At 39.4% G+C, this 18,156-nt stretch overlaps 1 non-coding gene across 1 annotated transcript; it reads left to right on the top strand.

Moving 5' to 3' along the window:
* The first annotated feature begins 2,147 nt into the window (after positions 1-2,147).
* Positions 2,148-2,255, top strand: LOC112768335 (small nucleolar RNA R71). The gene has a single exon (XR_003185771.1). It is a non-coding gene; the product is annotated as a small nucleolar RNA R71 (small nucleolar RNA).
* Positions 2,256-18,156: the final 15,901 nt, after the last annotated feature.

Below are 18,156 nucleotides of genomic sequence, written 5' to 3'. Positions count from 1 at the left end.
CAACTCTGGGCGTTCAGCGCCAGATTGGTGCTTGTTCTGGGCGTTGAACGCCCATTTGTTGCCCATTTCTGGCGTTGAACGCCAGAACCATGCTTGTTCTGGGCGTTCAGCGCCAGCTCTTCTCTAGGGTGCAATTCTGGCGTTCAAACGCCCAGATGCTGCCCATTTTGGGTGTTCAGCGCCAAAACCATGCTCTGTTCTGGCGTTGAACGCCAGCCAGATGCTTCTTACTGGCGTTTAAACGCCAGTAAGGTCTTCCTCCAGGGTGTGATTTTTCTTCTACTATTTTTGATTCCGTTTTCAATTTTTATATTTATTTTGTGACTCCACATGATCATGGACCTAATAAAACATGAAAGAACAAGAAAAATAGAATTAGATAAATAAAAATTGGGTTGCCTCCCAACAAGCGCTTCTTTAATGTCAATAGCTTGACAGTGGGCTCTCATGGAGCCTCACAGATGTTTAGAGCATTGTTGAGACTTCCCAACACCAAACTTAGAGTTTGGATATGGGAGTTCAACACCAAACTTAGAGTTTGGTTGTGGCCTCCCAATACCAAACTTAGAGTTTGACTGTGGGGGCTCTGGTTGACTCTGTTTTGAGAGAAGCTTTTTATGCTTCCTCTCCATGTTTTCAGAAGGATAACCTTGAGTTGTAAACACAAGGGAGTCCCCATTCAATTGAAGGACTAATTCACCTCTGTCAACATCTATTACAGCTCTTGCTGTAGCTAGGAAGGGTCTTCCAAGGATGATGGATTCATCCTCATCCTTCCCAGTATCTAGGACTATGAAATCAGCAGGGATGTAAAGGCCTTCAACCTTTACTAACACGTCCTCTACTTGTCCATAAGCCTGTTTTCTTGAATTGTCTGTCATCTCTAATGAGATTTTAGTAGTTTGCACCCCAAAGATTCCCAGTTTTTCTATTACAGAGAGGGGCATGAGTTTTATCCCTGAACCAAGGTCACACAGAGCCTTTTCAAAGATCATGGTGCCTATGGTACAAGGTATTAGGAACTTTCCAGGCTCCTGTTTCTTCTGAGGCAATGTCAGTTGATCCAGATCACTCAGTTCATTAGTGAACAAGGGAGGTTCATCTTCCCAAGTCTCAATACCAAATAATTTGGCATTCAGCTTCATGATTGCACCAAGGTACTTGGTAACTTGCTCTTCAATAACATCCTCATTCTCTTCAGAAGAGGAATACTCATCAGAGCTCATGAATGGCATAAGGAGGTTTAATGAAATCTCTATGGTCTCTAGTTAAGCCTCAGATTCCTTTGGTTCCTCAGAGGGAAGCTCCTTATTGATCACTGGACGTCCCAGGAGGTCTTCCTCCTTGGGATTCACGTCCTCTCCTTCCCTTACAAGTTCGGCCATGGTGATCAATTCAATGGCCTTGCACTCTCCTTTTGGATTTTCTTCTGTATTGCTTGGTAGAGTACTAGGAGGGATTTCAGTGATCCTTTTACTCAGCTGGCCCACTTGTGCCTCCAAATTTCTAATTGAGGACCTTGTTTCATTCATGAAACTTACAGTGGCCTTAGATAGATCAGAGACTAAATTTGCTAAGCTAGATGGATTCTGCTCAGAATTCTCTGTCTGTTGCTGAGTGGATGATGGAAAAGGTTTATTACTATTAAACATGTTTCTTCCACCATTATTAAAGCCTTGTTGAGGCTTTTGTTGATCCTTCCATGAGAGATTTGGGTGATTTCTCCATGAGGGGTTATAGGTGTTTCCATAAGGTTCACCCATGTAATTCACCTTTGCTATTGCAGGGTTTTCAGGATCATAAGCTTCTTCTTCAGAAGATGCCTCTTGAGTACTGTTGGATGCAGCTTGCATTCCATTCAGACTCTGAGAAATCATATTGACTTGCTGAGTCAATATTTTATTCTGAGCCAATATGGCATTCAGAGTATCAATTTCAAGAACTCCCTTCTTCATAGGCGTCCCATTACTCACAGGATTCCTCTCAGAAGTGTACATGAACTGGTTATTAGCAACCATGTCAATGAGTTCTTGAGCTTCTGCAGGCATTTTCTTTAAGTGAATGGATCCACCTGCAGAGGTATCCAATGACATTTTAGCTAATTCAGACAGACCATCATAGAATATGTCCAGGATGGTCCATTCTGAAAGCATGTCAGAAGGATACTTTTTGGTCAGTCCTTTGTATCTCTCCCAAGCTTCATAGAGGGATTCACCTTCTTTCTTTCTGAAGGTCTGAACATCCACTCTAAGCTTACTCAGCTTTTGAGGAGGAAAGAACTTGGCTAAGAAAGCCTTGACCAGCTTATTCCAAGAGTTCAGGCTATCCTTAGGTTGAGAGTCCAACCATATTCTAGCTCTGTCTCTTACAGCAAAAGGGAAAAGCATGAGCCTGTAGACTTCAGGATCTACTCCATTTGTCTTAACAGTATCACAGATCTGCAAGAATTCAGTTAAGAACTGAAAAGGATCTTCAGATGGAAGTCCATGAAACTTGCAGTTCTGCTGCATCAGAGAAACTAGCTGAGGTTTCAGCTCAAAATTGTTTGCTCCAATGGTAGGGATGGAGATGCTTCTTCCATGTAAATTAGAATTAGGTGCAGTAAAGTCACCAAGCATCCTCCTTGCATTATTATTATTTTTGGCTGCCATCTCCTCTTCCTGTTCGAAAATTTCTGAAAGGTGCTTGCTGGATTGTTGTAATTTAGCTTCTCTTAGTTTCCTCTTCAGAGTCCTTTCAGGTTCTGGATTTGCTTCAACAAGAATTTTCTTGTCCTTGCTCCTGATCATATGAAAAAGAGGGACAGAAAAATAATAATAATAGGGGTCCTTTTTACCACAGTATAAAGGTCCCTGTGTAAGTAGAAGAAAAGAAGAAGAGAAAATCTGAACTCAGAGAAAGAGAGGGTTCGGATTTTTGGTGAGATGAAGTGTTAGTAGATGAATAAATAAACAGAAGGAGATGAGAGAGAAGGATTTTCGAAAATTATTTTTTTGAAAAAAAGTTAGTGATTTTCGAAAATAGTTTTTGAAAAAGGTTAGTAATTTTCGAAAATTAAAATTAAAAATTAAAATAATTAGTTAATTAAAAAGAAATTTTGAAAAAGAGGGAAGATATTTTTGAAAATTAGAGAGAGAGAGTTAGTTAGGTAGTTTTGAAAAAGATAAGAAACAAACAAAAAGTTAGTTAGTTAGTTGAAACAAATTTGAAAATCAATTTTGAAAAGATAAGAAGATAAGAAGTTAGAGAAGATATTTTAAAAATCAAATTTTTGAAAAATATATGTTTTAAAAAAAGATAAGATAAAAAGATATTTTTGAAAAGATATGATTGGAATTAGTTTTGAAAAAGATTTGATTTTTAAAATCACAATTAATGACTTGATTCACAAGAAATCACAAGATATGATTCTAGAACTCAAAGTTTGAATCTTTCTTAACAAGCAAGTAACAAACTTGAAATTTTTTGAATCAAAACATTAATTGAAGATGTTATTTTCGAAAATTATGTGATAAAGATAAGAAAAATATTTTTGAAAAATATTTTTAAAATTTTTGAAAATAACTAAGAAAAATTAAAAAGATTTGATTTTTGAAAAAGATTTTGAAAAAGATAATATTTTTAAATTGAAAATTTGATTTGACTCATAAAAACAACTGGATTTTAAAAATTTTTGAAAAAGTCAAATCTAATTTTCAAAATTTATGAGAGAAAAAAGGAAAGGTAATTTTTTTTTTATTTTTTTGAATTTTTATGATGAGAGAGGAAAACATGAAAATGATGCAATGCATGAAAATTTTTAGATCAAAACAATGAATGCATGCAAGAATACTATGAATGTCAAGATGAACACCAAGAACACTTTGAATGTCAAGATGAACATCAAGAACTTATTTTTGAAAAATTTTTAATGCAAAGAAAACATGCAAGACACCAAACTTAAAAATTTTTCATGTATAGACACTATGAATGCAAGAATGCATATGAAAAACAAGAAAAGACACAAAACAAGAAAACATCAAGATCAAACAAGAAGACTTACCAAGGACAACTTGAAGATCATGAAGAACACCATGAATGCATGAATTTTTCGAAAAATGCAAGATGAACAAGCAATTGACACCAAACTTTAAATCTGACTCAAGACTCAAACAAGAAATACAAAATATTTTATTTTTATTTTTATGATTTTATGATTTTTTTGTATTTTCTTTTAATTTTTTCGAAAATCATTTTGAAAAAGAAAAATAAGGATTCCAAAATTTTTAATATGAATTCCAGGAATCTTATGCTCTTTAGTCTAAAGCTCCAATCAAAGGGTCAGGCATGGCTTAATAGCCAGCCAAGCTTTAGTATGTAACTCAAACATGACAAGCCTGACATTCCCTATCCAAAAGAATTAGACATGGCTTTACAGCCAGCCAGGCTTCAACATGCTTCATGAAACACTAGAATTCATTCTTAAAAATTCTGAAGAAAAATATATTTTTGAAAACATTTTTATTTTAAAACTTTTTCGAAAACAAAGGAGAAATTTTTGAAAGATTTTTAAAAAATTTTTGAAAATAAAACAAAAACAAAATTACCTAATCTGAGCAACAAGATGAACCGTCAGTTGTCCAAACTCGAACAATCCCCGGCAACGGCGCCAAAAAACTTGGTGCACGAAATTGTGATCTCAGGCAACGGCGTCAAAAACTCTGTACGCACGTCTTAATAAATTGTTTTTCATTCACAACTTCGATACAACTAACCAGCAAGTGCACTGGGTCATCCAAGTAATAAACCTTACGTGAGTAAGGGTCGATCCCACGGAGATTGTTGGTATGAAGCAAGCTATGGTCACCTTGTAGATCTCAGTCAGGTGGATATAAAATAGTTATGGAGTTTTCGAAAATATATAATAAATAGATAGAAAATAAGGACAGAAACACTTATGTATATCATTGGTGAGAATTTCAGATAAGCGTATAGAGATGCTTTCATTCCTCTGAACCTCTGCTTTCCTGCTGTCTTCATCCAATCAGTCTTACTCCTTTCCATGGCTGGCTTTATGTAAGGACATCACTGTTGTCAATGGCTACTTTTTATCCTCTCTGGAAAATGGTTCGATGCGCTGTCACTGCATGGCTAATCGTCTGGAGGCATCACCCTTGTCAATGGCTGCATCCCATCCTCTTGTGAAAATGGTCCAAATGCTCTGTCACAGCACGGCTAATCATCTGAGGTTCTCGATCATACTGGAATAGGATTCACCCTCCTTTTGCGTCTGAATATCACAGTCATTCAATCCCAGAGTCCTACTCGGAATACCACAGACAAGGTTTAAACTTTCCGGACTCTCATGAATGCTGCCATCAATCTAGCTTATACCACGAAGATTCTGATTAAGAGATCTAAGAGATACTCATTCAATCTAAGGTAGAATGGAAGTGGTTATCAGGCACGCGTTCATAAGGAATGATGATGATTGTCACGTTCATCACATTCAGGTTGAAGTGCGAATGAATATCTTAGAAGCGGAATAAGTTGAATTGAATAGAAAAACAGTAGTACTTTGCATTAATCTTTGAGGAACAGCAAGCTCCACACCTTAATCTATGGAGTGCAGAAACTCTACCATTGAAAATACATAAGTGAAAGGTTCAGGCATGGCCGAATGGCCAGCCCCCAAAACGTGATCACAGGATCAAAAATACAATTCAGGATGTCTAATACAATAGCAAAAAGTCCTATTTATAACAAACTAGCTACTAGGGTTTACAGAAGTAAGTAATTGATGCATAAATCCACTTCCGGGGCCCACTTGGTATGTGCTTGGGCTGAGCTTGAATGTTACACGTGCAGAGGTCATTCTTGGAGTTGAACGCCAGGTTGTAACGTGTTTCTGGCGTTCAACTCTGGTTTGTGAAGTGTTTCTGGCGTTTAACTCTAGACAGCAGCGTAGAACTGGCGTTCAATGCCCTTTTACGTCATCTAAACTCGGTCAAAGTATGGACTATTATATATTGCTGGAAAGCCCTGGATATCTACTTTCCAACGCAATTGGAATCGCGCCGTTTTGTGGTCTGTAGCTCCAGAAAATCCACTTTGAGTGCAGGGAGGTCAGAATCCAATAGCATCAGCAGTCCTTCTTCAACCTCTGAATCTAATTTTTGCTCAAGTCCCTCAATTTCAGCCAGAAAATACCTGAAATCACAGAAAAACACACAAACTCATAGTAAAGTCCAGAAATGTGAATTTAACATAAAAACTAATGAAAACATCCCTAAAAGTAACTAGATTCTACTAAAAACATACTAAAAATAATGCCAAAAAGCGTCTAAATTATCCGCTCATCAACTTCTCAGTATATGGAGACTCATTCAGCTCCTGTCTTGATCACCTGACACTGGTTTTGAAAAGATGCCAAGAGACCAACCTGGTTTTAAATTGGGAAAAATGTCACTTTATGGTGACTGAAGGGATTGTCCTTAGGCATAAAATTTCAAACAAGGGAATAGAGGTGGATCAAGCTAAAATAGAGGTAATTAAAAAATTACCACCACCTGCCAATGTTAAGGCAATCAGAAGGTTTCTGGGGCATGCAGGATTCTATAGGAGGTTTATAAAGGATTTTTCAAAAATTACAGAACCTCTAAGCAACCTGCTAGCTGCTGACACGCCATTTGTGTTTGACACAGAGTGTCTGTAGGCGTTTGAAACTCTGAAAGCTAAGCTGGTCACAGCACCAGTTATCTCTACACCAGACTGGACATTACCGTTCGAATTAATGTGTGATGCCAGTGATCACGCCATTGGTGCAGTACTGGGGCAGAGGCATGACAAGCTTCTGCATGTCATTTATTATGCTAGCCGTGTTTTGAATGATGCCCAGAAAAATTACACAACCACAGAAAAAGAATTGCTTGCAGTGATTTATGCCATTGACAAGTTTAGATCATACTTAGTAGGATCAAAAGTGATTGTGTACACAGATCATGCTGCTCTTAAATATCTACTCACAAAGCAAGATTCAAAACCCAGACTCATAAGATGGGTGTTACTTCTGCAAGAGTTTGATATAGAAATAAGAGACAGAAAAGGGACAGAAAACCAAGTGGCTGACCATCTGTCCCGGATAGAACCAGTGGAAGGGGCGTCCTCCCCCTCTATTGAGATCTCTGAAACCTTTCCGGATGAGCATTTGTTCGCCATTCAGGAATTACCATGGTTTGCAGACATTACAAACTACAAAGCTGCAAGGTTCATTCCCAAGGAGTACAGCAGGCAACAAAAGAAAAAATTAATTACTGATGCAAAGTACTACTTGTGGGATGAACCCTATCTCTTTAAGAGATGTGCAGACGGAATAATCCGTAGGTGTGTGCCTAGAGAAGAAGCGCAGAGGATCCTATGGCATTGCCATGGATCACAATATGGAGGCCATTTCGGAGGTGTGCGAACAGCCACCAAGGTCCTCCAATGTGGTTTCTACTGGCCTACACTCTATAGAGATTCCCGAGAGTTTGTACGTAACTGTGACAGTTGCCAGAGAGCTGGTAATTTGCCTCATAGTTATGCCATGCCTCAACAAGGAATCTTGGAGATTGAGTTGTTTGATGTGTGGGGAATTGATTTTATGGGGCCTTTCCCACCATCATACTTAAACACTTATATTCTGGTGGCAGTTGACTATGTATCAAAATGGGTAGAGGCCATTGCCACACCCACCAATGATACTAAAACAGTACTAAAGTTCCTCCAGAAACACATATTCAGTAGATTTGGTGTCCCTAGGGTACTAATCAGTGATGGGGGCACTCACTTCCGCAACAAACAACTTTACTCTGCCATGGTCTGGTATGGGATTCGCCATAAGGTGGCAACTCCATATCATCCACAGACAAATGGGCAAGCTGAAGTCTCTAACAGAGAACTAAAAAGAATCCTGGAACAGACTGTAAGTACCCGTAGAAAGGATTGGGCACGAAGCTTGGATGATGCTCTGTGGGCTTACAGAACAGCATTCAAGACTCCCATAGGGACCTCTCCTTACCAACTTGTGTATGGTAAGGCTTGTCACCTGCCCGTGGAACTGGAACATAAGGCCTACTGGGCAACCAGATTCCTTAACTTTGATGCCAAATTAGCTGGAGAGAAAAGATTGCTCCAGCTGAATGAGCTAGAGGAATTCAGATTCACTGCTTTCGAAAATGCCAAGCTTTACAAAGAGAAATCAAAAAGGTGGCATGACAGAAAGCTGTCATCTAGAATCTTTGAACCAGGACAAAAGGTTCTGTTATTTAACTCTAGGCTCAGGCTATTTCCCGGGAAACTGAAGTCCCGGTGGAGAGGACCATATGTGATTACAAGTGTATCACCATATGGTTATGTGGAGCTTCAAGATATTGATTCTGATAAGAAGTTCATTGTTAATGGACAGAGAATCAAGCACTATCTTGAAGGCAATGTTGAGCAAGAGTGCTCAAGGCTGAGGCTAGATTAAAAAATCAGCAAGGTCCAGCTAAAGACAATAAAGAAGTGCTTGCTGGGAGGCAACCCAGCCATGGGGCATCACTTCCTCTAAACATTTTGCCCTATTCTTGATTTTATTTGTTTATATAAAGTTGATTGATACTAAGGTAAAGAGTCAATTGTATAAGTTTACAGGGTTATAGAAGGATTCTGCACACAAAACAGAGAAAAAGAGCTCACTGGCAAGAAAACGCCAGTAAAAGTCTGTTTTGGGCGTTCAACGCCCAAAAGAAGCATCCACTGGGCGTTGAACGCCAGTAAGGATAGCCATCTGGGCGTTAAACGCCAGAAAGAAGCTCCTTCTGGGCGTTTAACGCCAGATTTACAGCGTCCTGGGCGTTCAGAAAAACGCCCAATGACAAAGGAGTTCCTGGCGTTCAACGCCAGAAAGAAGCAACAGCTGGGCGTTGAACGCCCAAGAGAAGCAGCAGTTGGGCGTTGAACGCCCAAAACATGCAACGTTTGGGCGTTCAAACGCCAGGATGGTGGGGAGAAGGTAAATTCGTTTTTTCTTCATATTTTTCATTTTAATCTTAATTTTCATGTTTCAATTCATGATTTCTTGCATAAACATGTTACAAACCCTGATTTCTAAAATCCCTAATTTCTAAAAACCCCACTTTAAAAATATCAAATATATCTTAATCCATAAGCACAAATCCATTTTTTTATCCAATTCAACTCTTTTTCAAAATTTTCAAAACAAATCTATCTCTTTTCATTCAAAAATCTTTTCAACTAATCAATATCTTTTTCAAATCTCCATATTATCTTTTTCAAAAAAATCCAAATTTATCTTTTTCAAATATCTTTCATATCTTTTCAATTTTAAATTATATCTTTTCTTATCATACTTATCTCTTTTTAAATCATATCTTCTATCTTATCTTCCTCCCTATTTTCGAAAAAACCCACCCCCCTCCCTTTTAAAAACACATTCGGCCTCCTTCCTCTCATCCACCATTCAACACTAGCTCTCCTTCTATCCCTCTCCTTTCTTTTCTTTTGCTTGAAGACAAGCAATCCTCTAAGTTTGGTGTGTTTATCCGTGATCACTAAACCATACCCACTAAGATCATGGCTCCTAAAGGAAAATAACCCACTCCAAGAGGCAAGAACGAGAGTATTCCAAAACCACTTTGGAATCAAGGGAGGTTCTTAACCAAAGAACATTCAGACCATTACTACAAAATAATGGGTCTAAGATCTGTGATCCCGAAAGTCAAGTTCGATCTGAAAGAAGATGAATATCCGGAGATCCAAGAGCAGATTCGAAACAGGAACTGGGAAGTCCTAGCTAATCCTGAAACGAAAGTGGGAAGGAATATGGTTCAAGAATTTTACGCTAATCTGTGGAAAACAGACAGGCAGAGAATATCTGGAGCTGCCCTCTATGACTACAGGACTGTGGTCAGAGGAAAGATTGTTCACATCTACCCTGACAAAATCAGGGAGATCTTTAAGCTACCTCAGCTGAAAGATGACCCAGACTCCTTCAATAGGAGAATGATGAGAACAAACAAGGGCCTGGATAAGATTCTAGAGGATATATGCATCCCTGGAGATAGGTGGACCACCAGCACGAAGGGTGCCCCAAGTCAACTCAAGAGAGAAGATCTCAAACCAGTCGTCAGAGGATGGCTGGACTTCATTGGGCGTTCTATATTGCCCACCAGCAACCGTTCTGAAGTCAATATTAGAAGAGTAGTGATGATCCATTGCATTATGTTGGGAAAAGAAGTAGAAGTTCATCAACTGATCCCATCTGAATTCTACATACTTGCCAAAAAGAACTCCAAGGATGCCAGGTTGTCTTATCCAAGCCTAATCTCTATGCTCTGCAAAGATGCTGGAGTAAAGATGGGAATAACAGAGTATATCTCAGTGGAGCAACCAATCACTAAAATCACAATGGAAAAACAACAAATGCAGGATGACCCCATCAAGAGGAGGGCGCAAGAATTCCTACCAGAACTCCCTCAATTTGAATACTGGGAGCATCTTGAGGCATCTGTCACTAAGTTGCAAGAAACCATGGACCAATTGAAGGAAGAACAGCAAAATCAAAACAGCTTTCTTTGCAAACAGTTCAGAGAACAAGAGGTGCAAGGGCGTGAATTAAGAGAACTAAAGCGTCAGAAACTATCTCTTGAAGGGCCAAGCACCCCATAGACTAAAGAGGCATCCGCTTCCCAAAGTCAAGGTTGTTGAGCTCTGATCTTAACCTTAACCCTGTGATAACTTTTTTTCTATTATTTGAGTTTCACCTTAGGAGTCATATAATGGCAATTAGTATTTATATTTTGATTTTATCGCCAATTAAGCTATAATTTATTTTTTTCATCATCATTAAACATGAATAAAATAGAAGATTTTCTTTAGAACAAGGAGGCAATAATTTTCGAGTTTTTAATAAAACAAATTCTAATTGTTTACATCTGGTGGCAATACTTTCTGCCTTCTGAATGAATGCTTGAACAGTGCATATGTCTTTGGAATTTGATGTTCTTGAATGTTAAATATGTTGGCTCTTGAAAGAATGATAAACATGAGACATGTTATTGGTAATCTGAAAAATCATAAAAATGATTCTTGAAGAAAGAAAAAGCAGTGAATACAAAGCTTGCAAAAAAAAAAAGCAAGCAGAAAAAGCCAATAACCCTTAAAACCAAAAGGCAAGGGTAATAAAAAGGATCCAAGGCTTTGAGCATCAGTAGATAGGAGGGCCTAAGGAAATCAAATCCTGGTCTAAGCGGCTAAACCAAGTTGTCCCTAACCATGTGCTTGTGGCGTGAAGGTGTCAAGTGAAAACTTGAGACTGAGTGGTTAAAGTCAAGGTCCAAAGCAAAGAGAAGAGTGTGCTTAAGAACCCTGGACACCTCTAATTGGGGGCTTTAGCAAAGCTGAGTCACAATCTGAAAAGGTTCACCCAATTATGTGTCTGTGGCATTTATGTATCCGGTGGTAATACTGGAAAACAAAGTGCTTAGGGCCACGGCCAAGACTCATAAAAGTAGCTGTGTTCAAGAATCAACATACTGAACTAGGAGAATCAATAACACTATCTGAATTTTAAGTTCCTATAGATGCCAATCATTCTGAGCTTCAATGGATGAAGTGAGATGCCAAAACTGTTCGGAAGCAAAAAGCTACTAGCCCCGCTCATTTAATTAGAATCTGAGCTTCACTCAAAAACTCTGAGATATTATTGTTTCTTGACTCATTTGTATTCTATTTTATTTATCTAGTTGCTTGAGGACAAGCAACAATTTAAGTTTGGTGTTGTGATGAGCGGATATTTTATACGCTTTTTGGGGTTAATTTCATATAGTTTTTAGTATGTTTTAGTTAGTTTTTAGTTTATTTTCATTAGTTTCTAGGAAAAATTCATATTTCTGGACTTTACTATGAGTTTGTGTGTTTTCTGTAATTTCAGGTATTTTCTGGCTGAAATTGAGGGAGCTGAGCAAAAATCTGATTCAGGCTGAAAAAGGACTGCTGATGCTCTTGGATCCTGACCTCTCTGCACTCGGAATGGAATTTCCGGAGCTACAGGAATCCAATTGACGCGCTTCCAATTGCGTTGGAAAGTAGACATCCAGGGATTTCCAGCAATATATAATAGTCCATACTTCGCTCAAGGATAGACGACGTAAACTGGCGTTCAACGCCAGTTCCATGTTGCAGTCTGGCGTCCAGCGCCAGAAACACGTTACAAGTTGGAGTTCAACGCCAGAAACAGGTTACAGCCTGGCGTTGAACGCCCAAAACAGCCCAGGCACGTGAGAAGCTTTAGTCTCAGCCCCAGCACACACCAAGTGGGCCCCAGAAGTGGATTTCTGCACTATCTATCATAGTTTACTCATTTTCTGTAAACCTAGGTTACTAGTTTAGTATTTAAACAACTTTTAGAGACTTATTTTGTATCTCATGACATTTTAGATCTGAATTTTGTACTCTTTGACAGCATGAGCCTCTAAACTCCATTGTTGGGGGTGAGGAGCTCTGCTGTGTCTCGATGAATTAATGCAAGTATTTCTGTTTTCCATTCAAACATACGTGTTCCTATATAAGATATCCATTCGCACTTCAATATGAATGTGATGAACATGACAATCATCATCATTCCCCCACAAACGCGTGCCTGACAACCACTTCCGTTCACCGTAGAATGAATGAATATCTCTTGGATCTCTTAATCAGAATCTTCGTGGTATAAGCTAGATTGATGGCAGCATTTAAGAGAATCCGGAAAGTCTAAACCTTGTCTGTGGTATTCCAAGTAGGATTCAATGATTGAATGACTGTGACGAGCTTCAAACTCGCGAGTGCTGGGCGTAGCGACAGACGCAAAAGGATAGTAAATCCTATTCCGGTACGATTGAGAACCTGCAGATGATTAGCCGTGCGGTGACAGCGCACCTGGACCTTTTTCACTAGAAGGATGGATGGTAGCCATTGACAACGGTGATCCACCAACACACAGCTTGCCATAGGAGGACGTGCGTGCGTGAATCATGAAACAGAGGAAGGCAGAATTTCAGAAGACAAAGCATCTCCAAAACTCCAACATATTCTCCATTACTGCATACAAGTATAATTTGTGTTCTGCCCTTCTTACTTTTTACAATTCAAATTAAGAATTATTATTGATATTATATCCTGACTAAGAGTTACGAGATAACCATAGCTTGCTTCAAGCCAACAATCTCTGTGGGATCGACCCTTACTCACGTAAGGTATTACTTGGACGACCCAGTGCACTTGCTGGTTAGTTGTGCGAATTTGCGAAGAATTATGATTTCCAATTTTGTGCACCACGTATGGGAGTAGTATCTGTATACCTCCCATCAGAGCAAGCAATTTTGAGCTGAATCCTCAGCTCATTTTCATGGTGCAGCAAAATTGCAGTATTCTGGTCTTCCACAGGAAGAACCTACTGAGTTTCTGGTACAGTTCTTACAAATTGCTGATACAGTATGTGATAAGGAAGTAGATCAGGATGTCTACAGATTATTACTGTTTTCATTTGCTGTAAAAGATCATGCTAAGAGGTGGTTAAATAACCAACCCACAACAAGCATAAGAACATCGAAACAGTTATCAAACAAATTCCTAAATCAATATTTCCCTCCAAAAAGGATGACACAGCTAAAGCTGGACATCCAAGGCTTTAAACAAGAGGATAATGAATCTCTTTATAATGCCTGGGAGAGGTATAGAGGGATGCTAAGGAAATGCCACTCTGAAATATTTTCAGAATGGGTGCAGTTAGACATCTTTTACTATGGGCTTACAGAAAAAGCCCAAATATCTCTAGACCACTCAGCTGGTGGATCTATACATATGAGAAAGATAATTGAAGAGGCTCAAGAGCTCATTGATACAGTTGCTAGAAATCAACATCTGTATTTAAGTAGTGAGTCCTCCATGAAAGAAGAGGCTAAAGCAGTATCCACTGAACTTAGTCCTCAAGAACAAGTTGTTGAACTCAATCAGCAATTGCTTATTATAACAACACAGTTAACAGAATTTAAAGAGATGCTGCAAGAAACCAAAGATTCTAATGAGAATATGGAAAAACACTTTAATCAGACCAGACAGCAGCTATCTAAATAAATAACAGAAGAATGCCAAGCTGTTCAATTAAGGAGTGGGAAGATAGTGAATGTCTCAATTCAAAGCAGCAGGAAACAAAGAAAAGAACAACTAACAGAAAATAACCAAGCCACTGCTCAAAATCCCTCTGAGGACAGTAAGGGCCCAGAGAGGAATGATTCTGGCATTCAAACACCAGAAAAGGGTGGACAATTGGCGTTAAACGCCCAAGGGATGGCCAGTTCTGGAGTCCAAATGCCAGAAAAGAGTGGCAATCTGGCGTTAAACGCCCATACAGCCCCCAATTCTGGCGTTCAAATGCCACTAAGGGATCAGACACCTGTAAGTGCTGATAATAACCCCCTTAAGTAGGCTTCTCCAACCACTTCTGTAGGAAATAAACCTGCAGCAACTAAGGTTGAAGAATATAAAGCCAAGATGCATTATCCTCAGAAACTTCGCCAAGGGGAACAGGATAAACAATTTGCTCGCTTTACAGACTATCTCAAGACTCTTGAAATAAAGATTCCGTTTGCAGAGGCACTTGAGCAAATACCCTCTTATGCTAAGTTCATGAAAGAGATCTTAAGTCATAAGAAGGATTGGAGAGAAACTAAAAAAGTTTTCCTTACTAAAGAATGCAGTGCAGTCATTCTGAAAAGCTTACCAGAAAAGCTTAAAGATCCCAGAAGCTTTATGATACCATGCACATTAGAGGGTGCTTGTACCAAGACCGCTCTATGTGATCTTGGGGCAAGTATCAACCTAATACCTGCATCCACTATCAAAAAGCTTGGTTTGACTAATGAAGTTAAACCAACCCGTATATGCCTCCAACTTGCTGATGGCTCAATTAAAATCCCATCAGGCATAATTGAGGACATGATTGTCAATGTTGGGCCGTTTGCCTTTCCTACTGACTTTGTAGTACTGGAAATGGAGGAGCACAAAAGTGCAACTTTTATTCTTGGAAGACCTTTCCTAGCAACTGGACGAACCCTCATTGACGTCCAAAAAAGAGAGATAACATTGAGAGTCAATGAGGATGAGTTTAAGTTGAATGCTGTCAAAGCTATGCAGCATCCAGACACACCAAGAGACTGCCTGAGCACTGATGTTATTGACTCCTTGGTGGAAGAGGTCAATATGACTGAGAGTCTCAAATCAGAGCTAGAGGACATTTTTAAAGATGTTCAGCCTGATCTGGAGGAACCAGAGAGAACAGAAGAACCTCTGAAAACTCCTCAGGAAGAGGATAAGCCTCCTAAACCCGAGCTCAAACCACTACTACCATCCCTAAAATATGCATTTCTGGGAGAAGGTGACACTTTTTCGGTGATCATAAGCTCTGCTTTAAATCCACAGGAAGAGAAAGCACTAATTCAGGTGCTAAGGACACACAAGACAGCTCTTGGGTGGTCTATAAGTGATCTTAAGGGCATTAGCCCAGCAAGATGCATGCACAAGATCCTATTGAAGGATGATGCTAAGCTAGTGGTTCAACCACAGAGGCAGCTAAATCCAGCCATGAAGGAGGTGGTTCAGAAAGAGGTTACTAAGTTACTGGAGGCTAGGATTATTTATCCTAATTCTGATAGTCCCTGGGTGAGCCCTGTCCAAGTTGTCCCTAAGAAGAGAGGCATGACAGTGGTTCATAATGAAAAGAATGAACTGGTTCCTACAAGAATAGTTACAGGGTGGCGTATGTGTATTGACTACAGAAGGCTCAATACAACCACCAGGAAGGATCATTTTCCTTTACCATTCATAGACCAGATGCTAGAGAGACTAGCAGGTCATGAATACTACTGCTTTTGGGATTGCTATTCAGGTTACACCCAAATTGCAGTAGATCCTCAAGACCAAGAGAAAACAGCATTCACATGTCTATCTGGAGTATTTGCCTACAGAAGGATGCCATTTGGTCTGTGCAATGCACCTGTAACCTTTCAGAGGTGCATGCTCTCTATATTCTCTGATACAGTAGAGAAGTTTCTGGAAGTCTTCATGCATGACTTCTCAGTATTTTGAGACTCATTCAACTCTTGTCTTGACCATCTAGCACTTGTTCTAAAAAGGTGCCAAGAGACTAACATGGTTTTAAACTGGGAAAAATGTCACTTTATGGTGACTGTAGGAATTATCCTTGGGCACAAAATTTCGAACAAGGGAATAGAGGTGGATCAAGCCAAGGTAGAGTTAATTGAAAAATTACCACCACCTGCCAATGTTAAGGGAATCAGAAGCTTTCTGGGGCATGCAGGATTCTATAGGAGGTTTATAAAGGATTTTTCAAAAATTGCAAAACCTCTGAGCAATCTGCTAGCTGCTGACACGCCATTTCTCTTTGACACGGAGTGTCTGCAAGCGTTTGAAACTCTGAAAGCTAAGCTAGTCAGAGCACCAGTTATTTCTGCACTAGACTGGACATTACCATTCGAACTAATGTGTGATGCTAGTGACCATGCCATTGGTGCAGTGTTGGGACAGAGGCATAATAAGCTTCTGCATGTCATTTATTATGCTAGCAATGTTTTAAATGATGTACAGAAGAATTACACAACCACAGAAAAGGAGTTGCTTGCAGCGGTTTATGCCATTGACAAGTTCAGATATTATTTAGTAGGATCAAAAGTGATTGTGTACACTGACCATACTGCTCTAAAATATCTCCTCACAAAGCAGGATTCAAAACCCAGACTCATAAGATGGGTGTTGCCTCTACAAGATTTTGATATAGAAATAAGAGACAGAAAAGGGACAAAAAACCAAGTAGCAGATCACCTGTCCCGGATAGAACCAGTAGCAGGAGCGTCCCTCCCTCCTACTGAGATCTCTGAAACCTTCCCGGATGAGCAACTTTTTGCCATTCAAGAAGTACCATGGTTTGCAGACATTGCAAACTATAAAGCTGTGAGATTCATACCCAAAGAGTACAGCAAGGTGCAAACGAAAAAATTGATTTCTGATGCAAAATACTACTTGTGGGATGAACCATGTCTCTTTAAGAGGTGTGCAGACAGAATGATCCGTATATGTGTTCCTAGAGAAGAGGCACAAAAGATCCTATGGCATTGCATGGATCACAATATGGAGGATATTTCAGAGGTGAGCGAACATCCACCAAGGTTCTCCAGTGTGGCTTCTACTGACCTACTATCTATAGAGACTTCCGAGAGTTTGTACGTAACTATGATAGTTTCCAGAGAGCTGGTAATCTGCCTCATGGTTATGCCATGCCTCAACAAGGAATCTTAGAGATTGAGTTATTTGATGTATGGGGGTATTGACTTCAAACACTTCTATTCTGGTGGCAGAAGACTATGTATCTAAATGGGTAGACGCAATTGCAACACCCACTAATGATACTAAGATAGTGATGAAGTTCCTCCAGAAGCATATCTTCAGCAGATTCGGTGTCCCTAGGATACTGATTAGCGATGGAGGCACTGATTTCTGCAATAAACAGCTTGACTCTACTCTAGTCTGATATGGAATTAACCATAAAGTGGCAACTCCATATCATCCACAGACAAATGGGCAGGCTGAAGACTCAAATAGAGAACTAAAGCGAATCCTGGAGCGGACTGTAAATGCCCATAGAAAGGATTGGGCAAAAGGTCAGGATGATGCTCTGTGGGCATAAAGAACAGCATTTAAGACTCCTATAGGGACCTCTCTATACCAGCTTGTGTATGAAAAAGCCTGTCATCTGCCAGTGGAACTGGAACACAAGGCCTACTGGGCAACCAGGTTCTTAACCTTGATAATAAGGTAGCTGGAGAAAGGAGATTACTCCAGTTAAATGAGCTGGAAGAATTTAGACTCAATGCTTTCAAAAATGCCAAAATTTATAAGGAGAAAGCAAAAATATGGCATGACAAAAGGCTGTCATTGATGATCGGTTTTTCTATCGGTAAAGAAATATAAGAATATGATCGCGTTGTAAGTATAGCTTCTAAACCAACAGAAAATCCTTTCGTACAAACGTTTTGGTTGTCACAAGTAACAAACCCCTTTTAAAATTGATAACCGAAGTAT

This window comes from Arachis hypogaea, chromosome 17 (genome assembly GCF_003086295.3).
Source record: "Arachis hypogaea cultivar Tifrunner chromosome 17, arahy.Tifrunner.gnm2.J5K5, whole genome shotgun sequence".
In the NCBI taxonomy this organism is placed as follows: Eukaryota; Viridiplantae; Streptophyta; class Magnoliopsida; order Fabales; family Fabaceae; genus Arachis; species Arachis hypogaea.
Note: the sequence above shows the minus strand (reverse complement) of the source record. Positions and strands in the feature narration are given on the sequence as shown.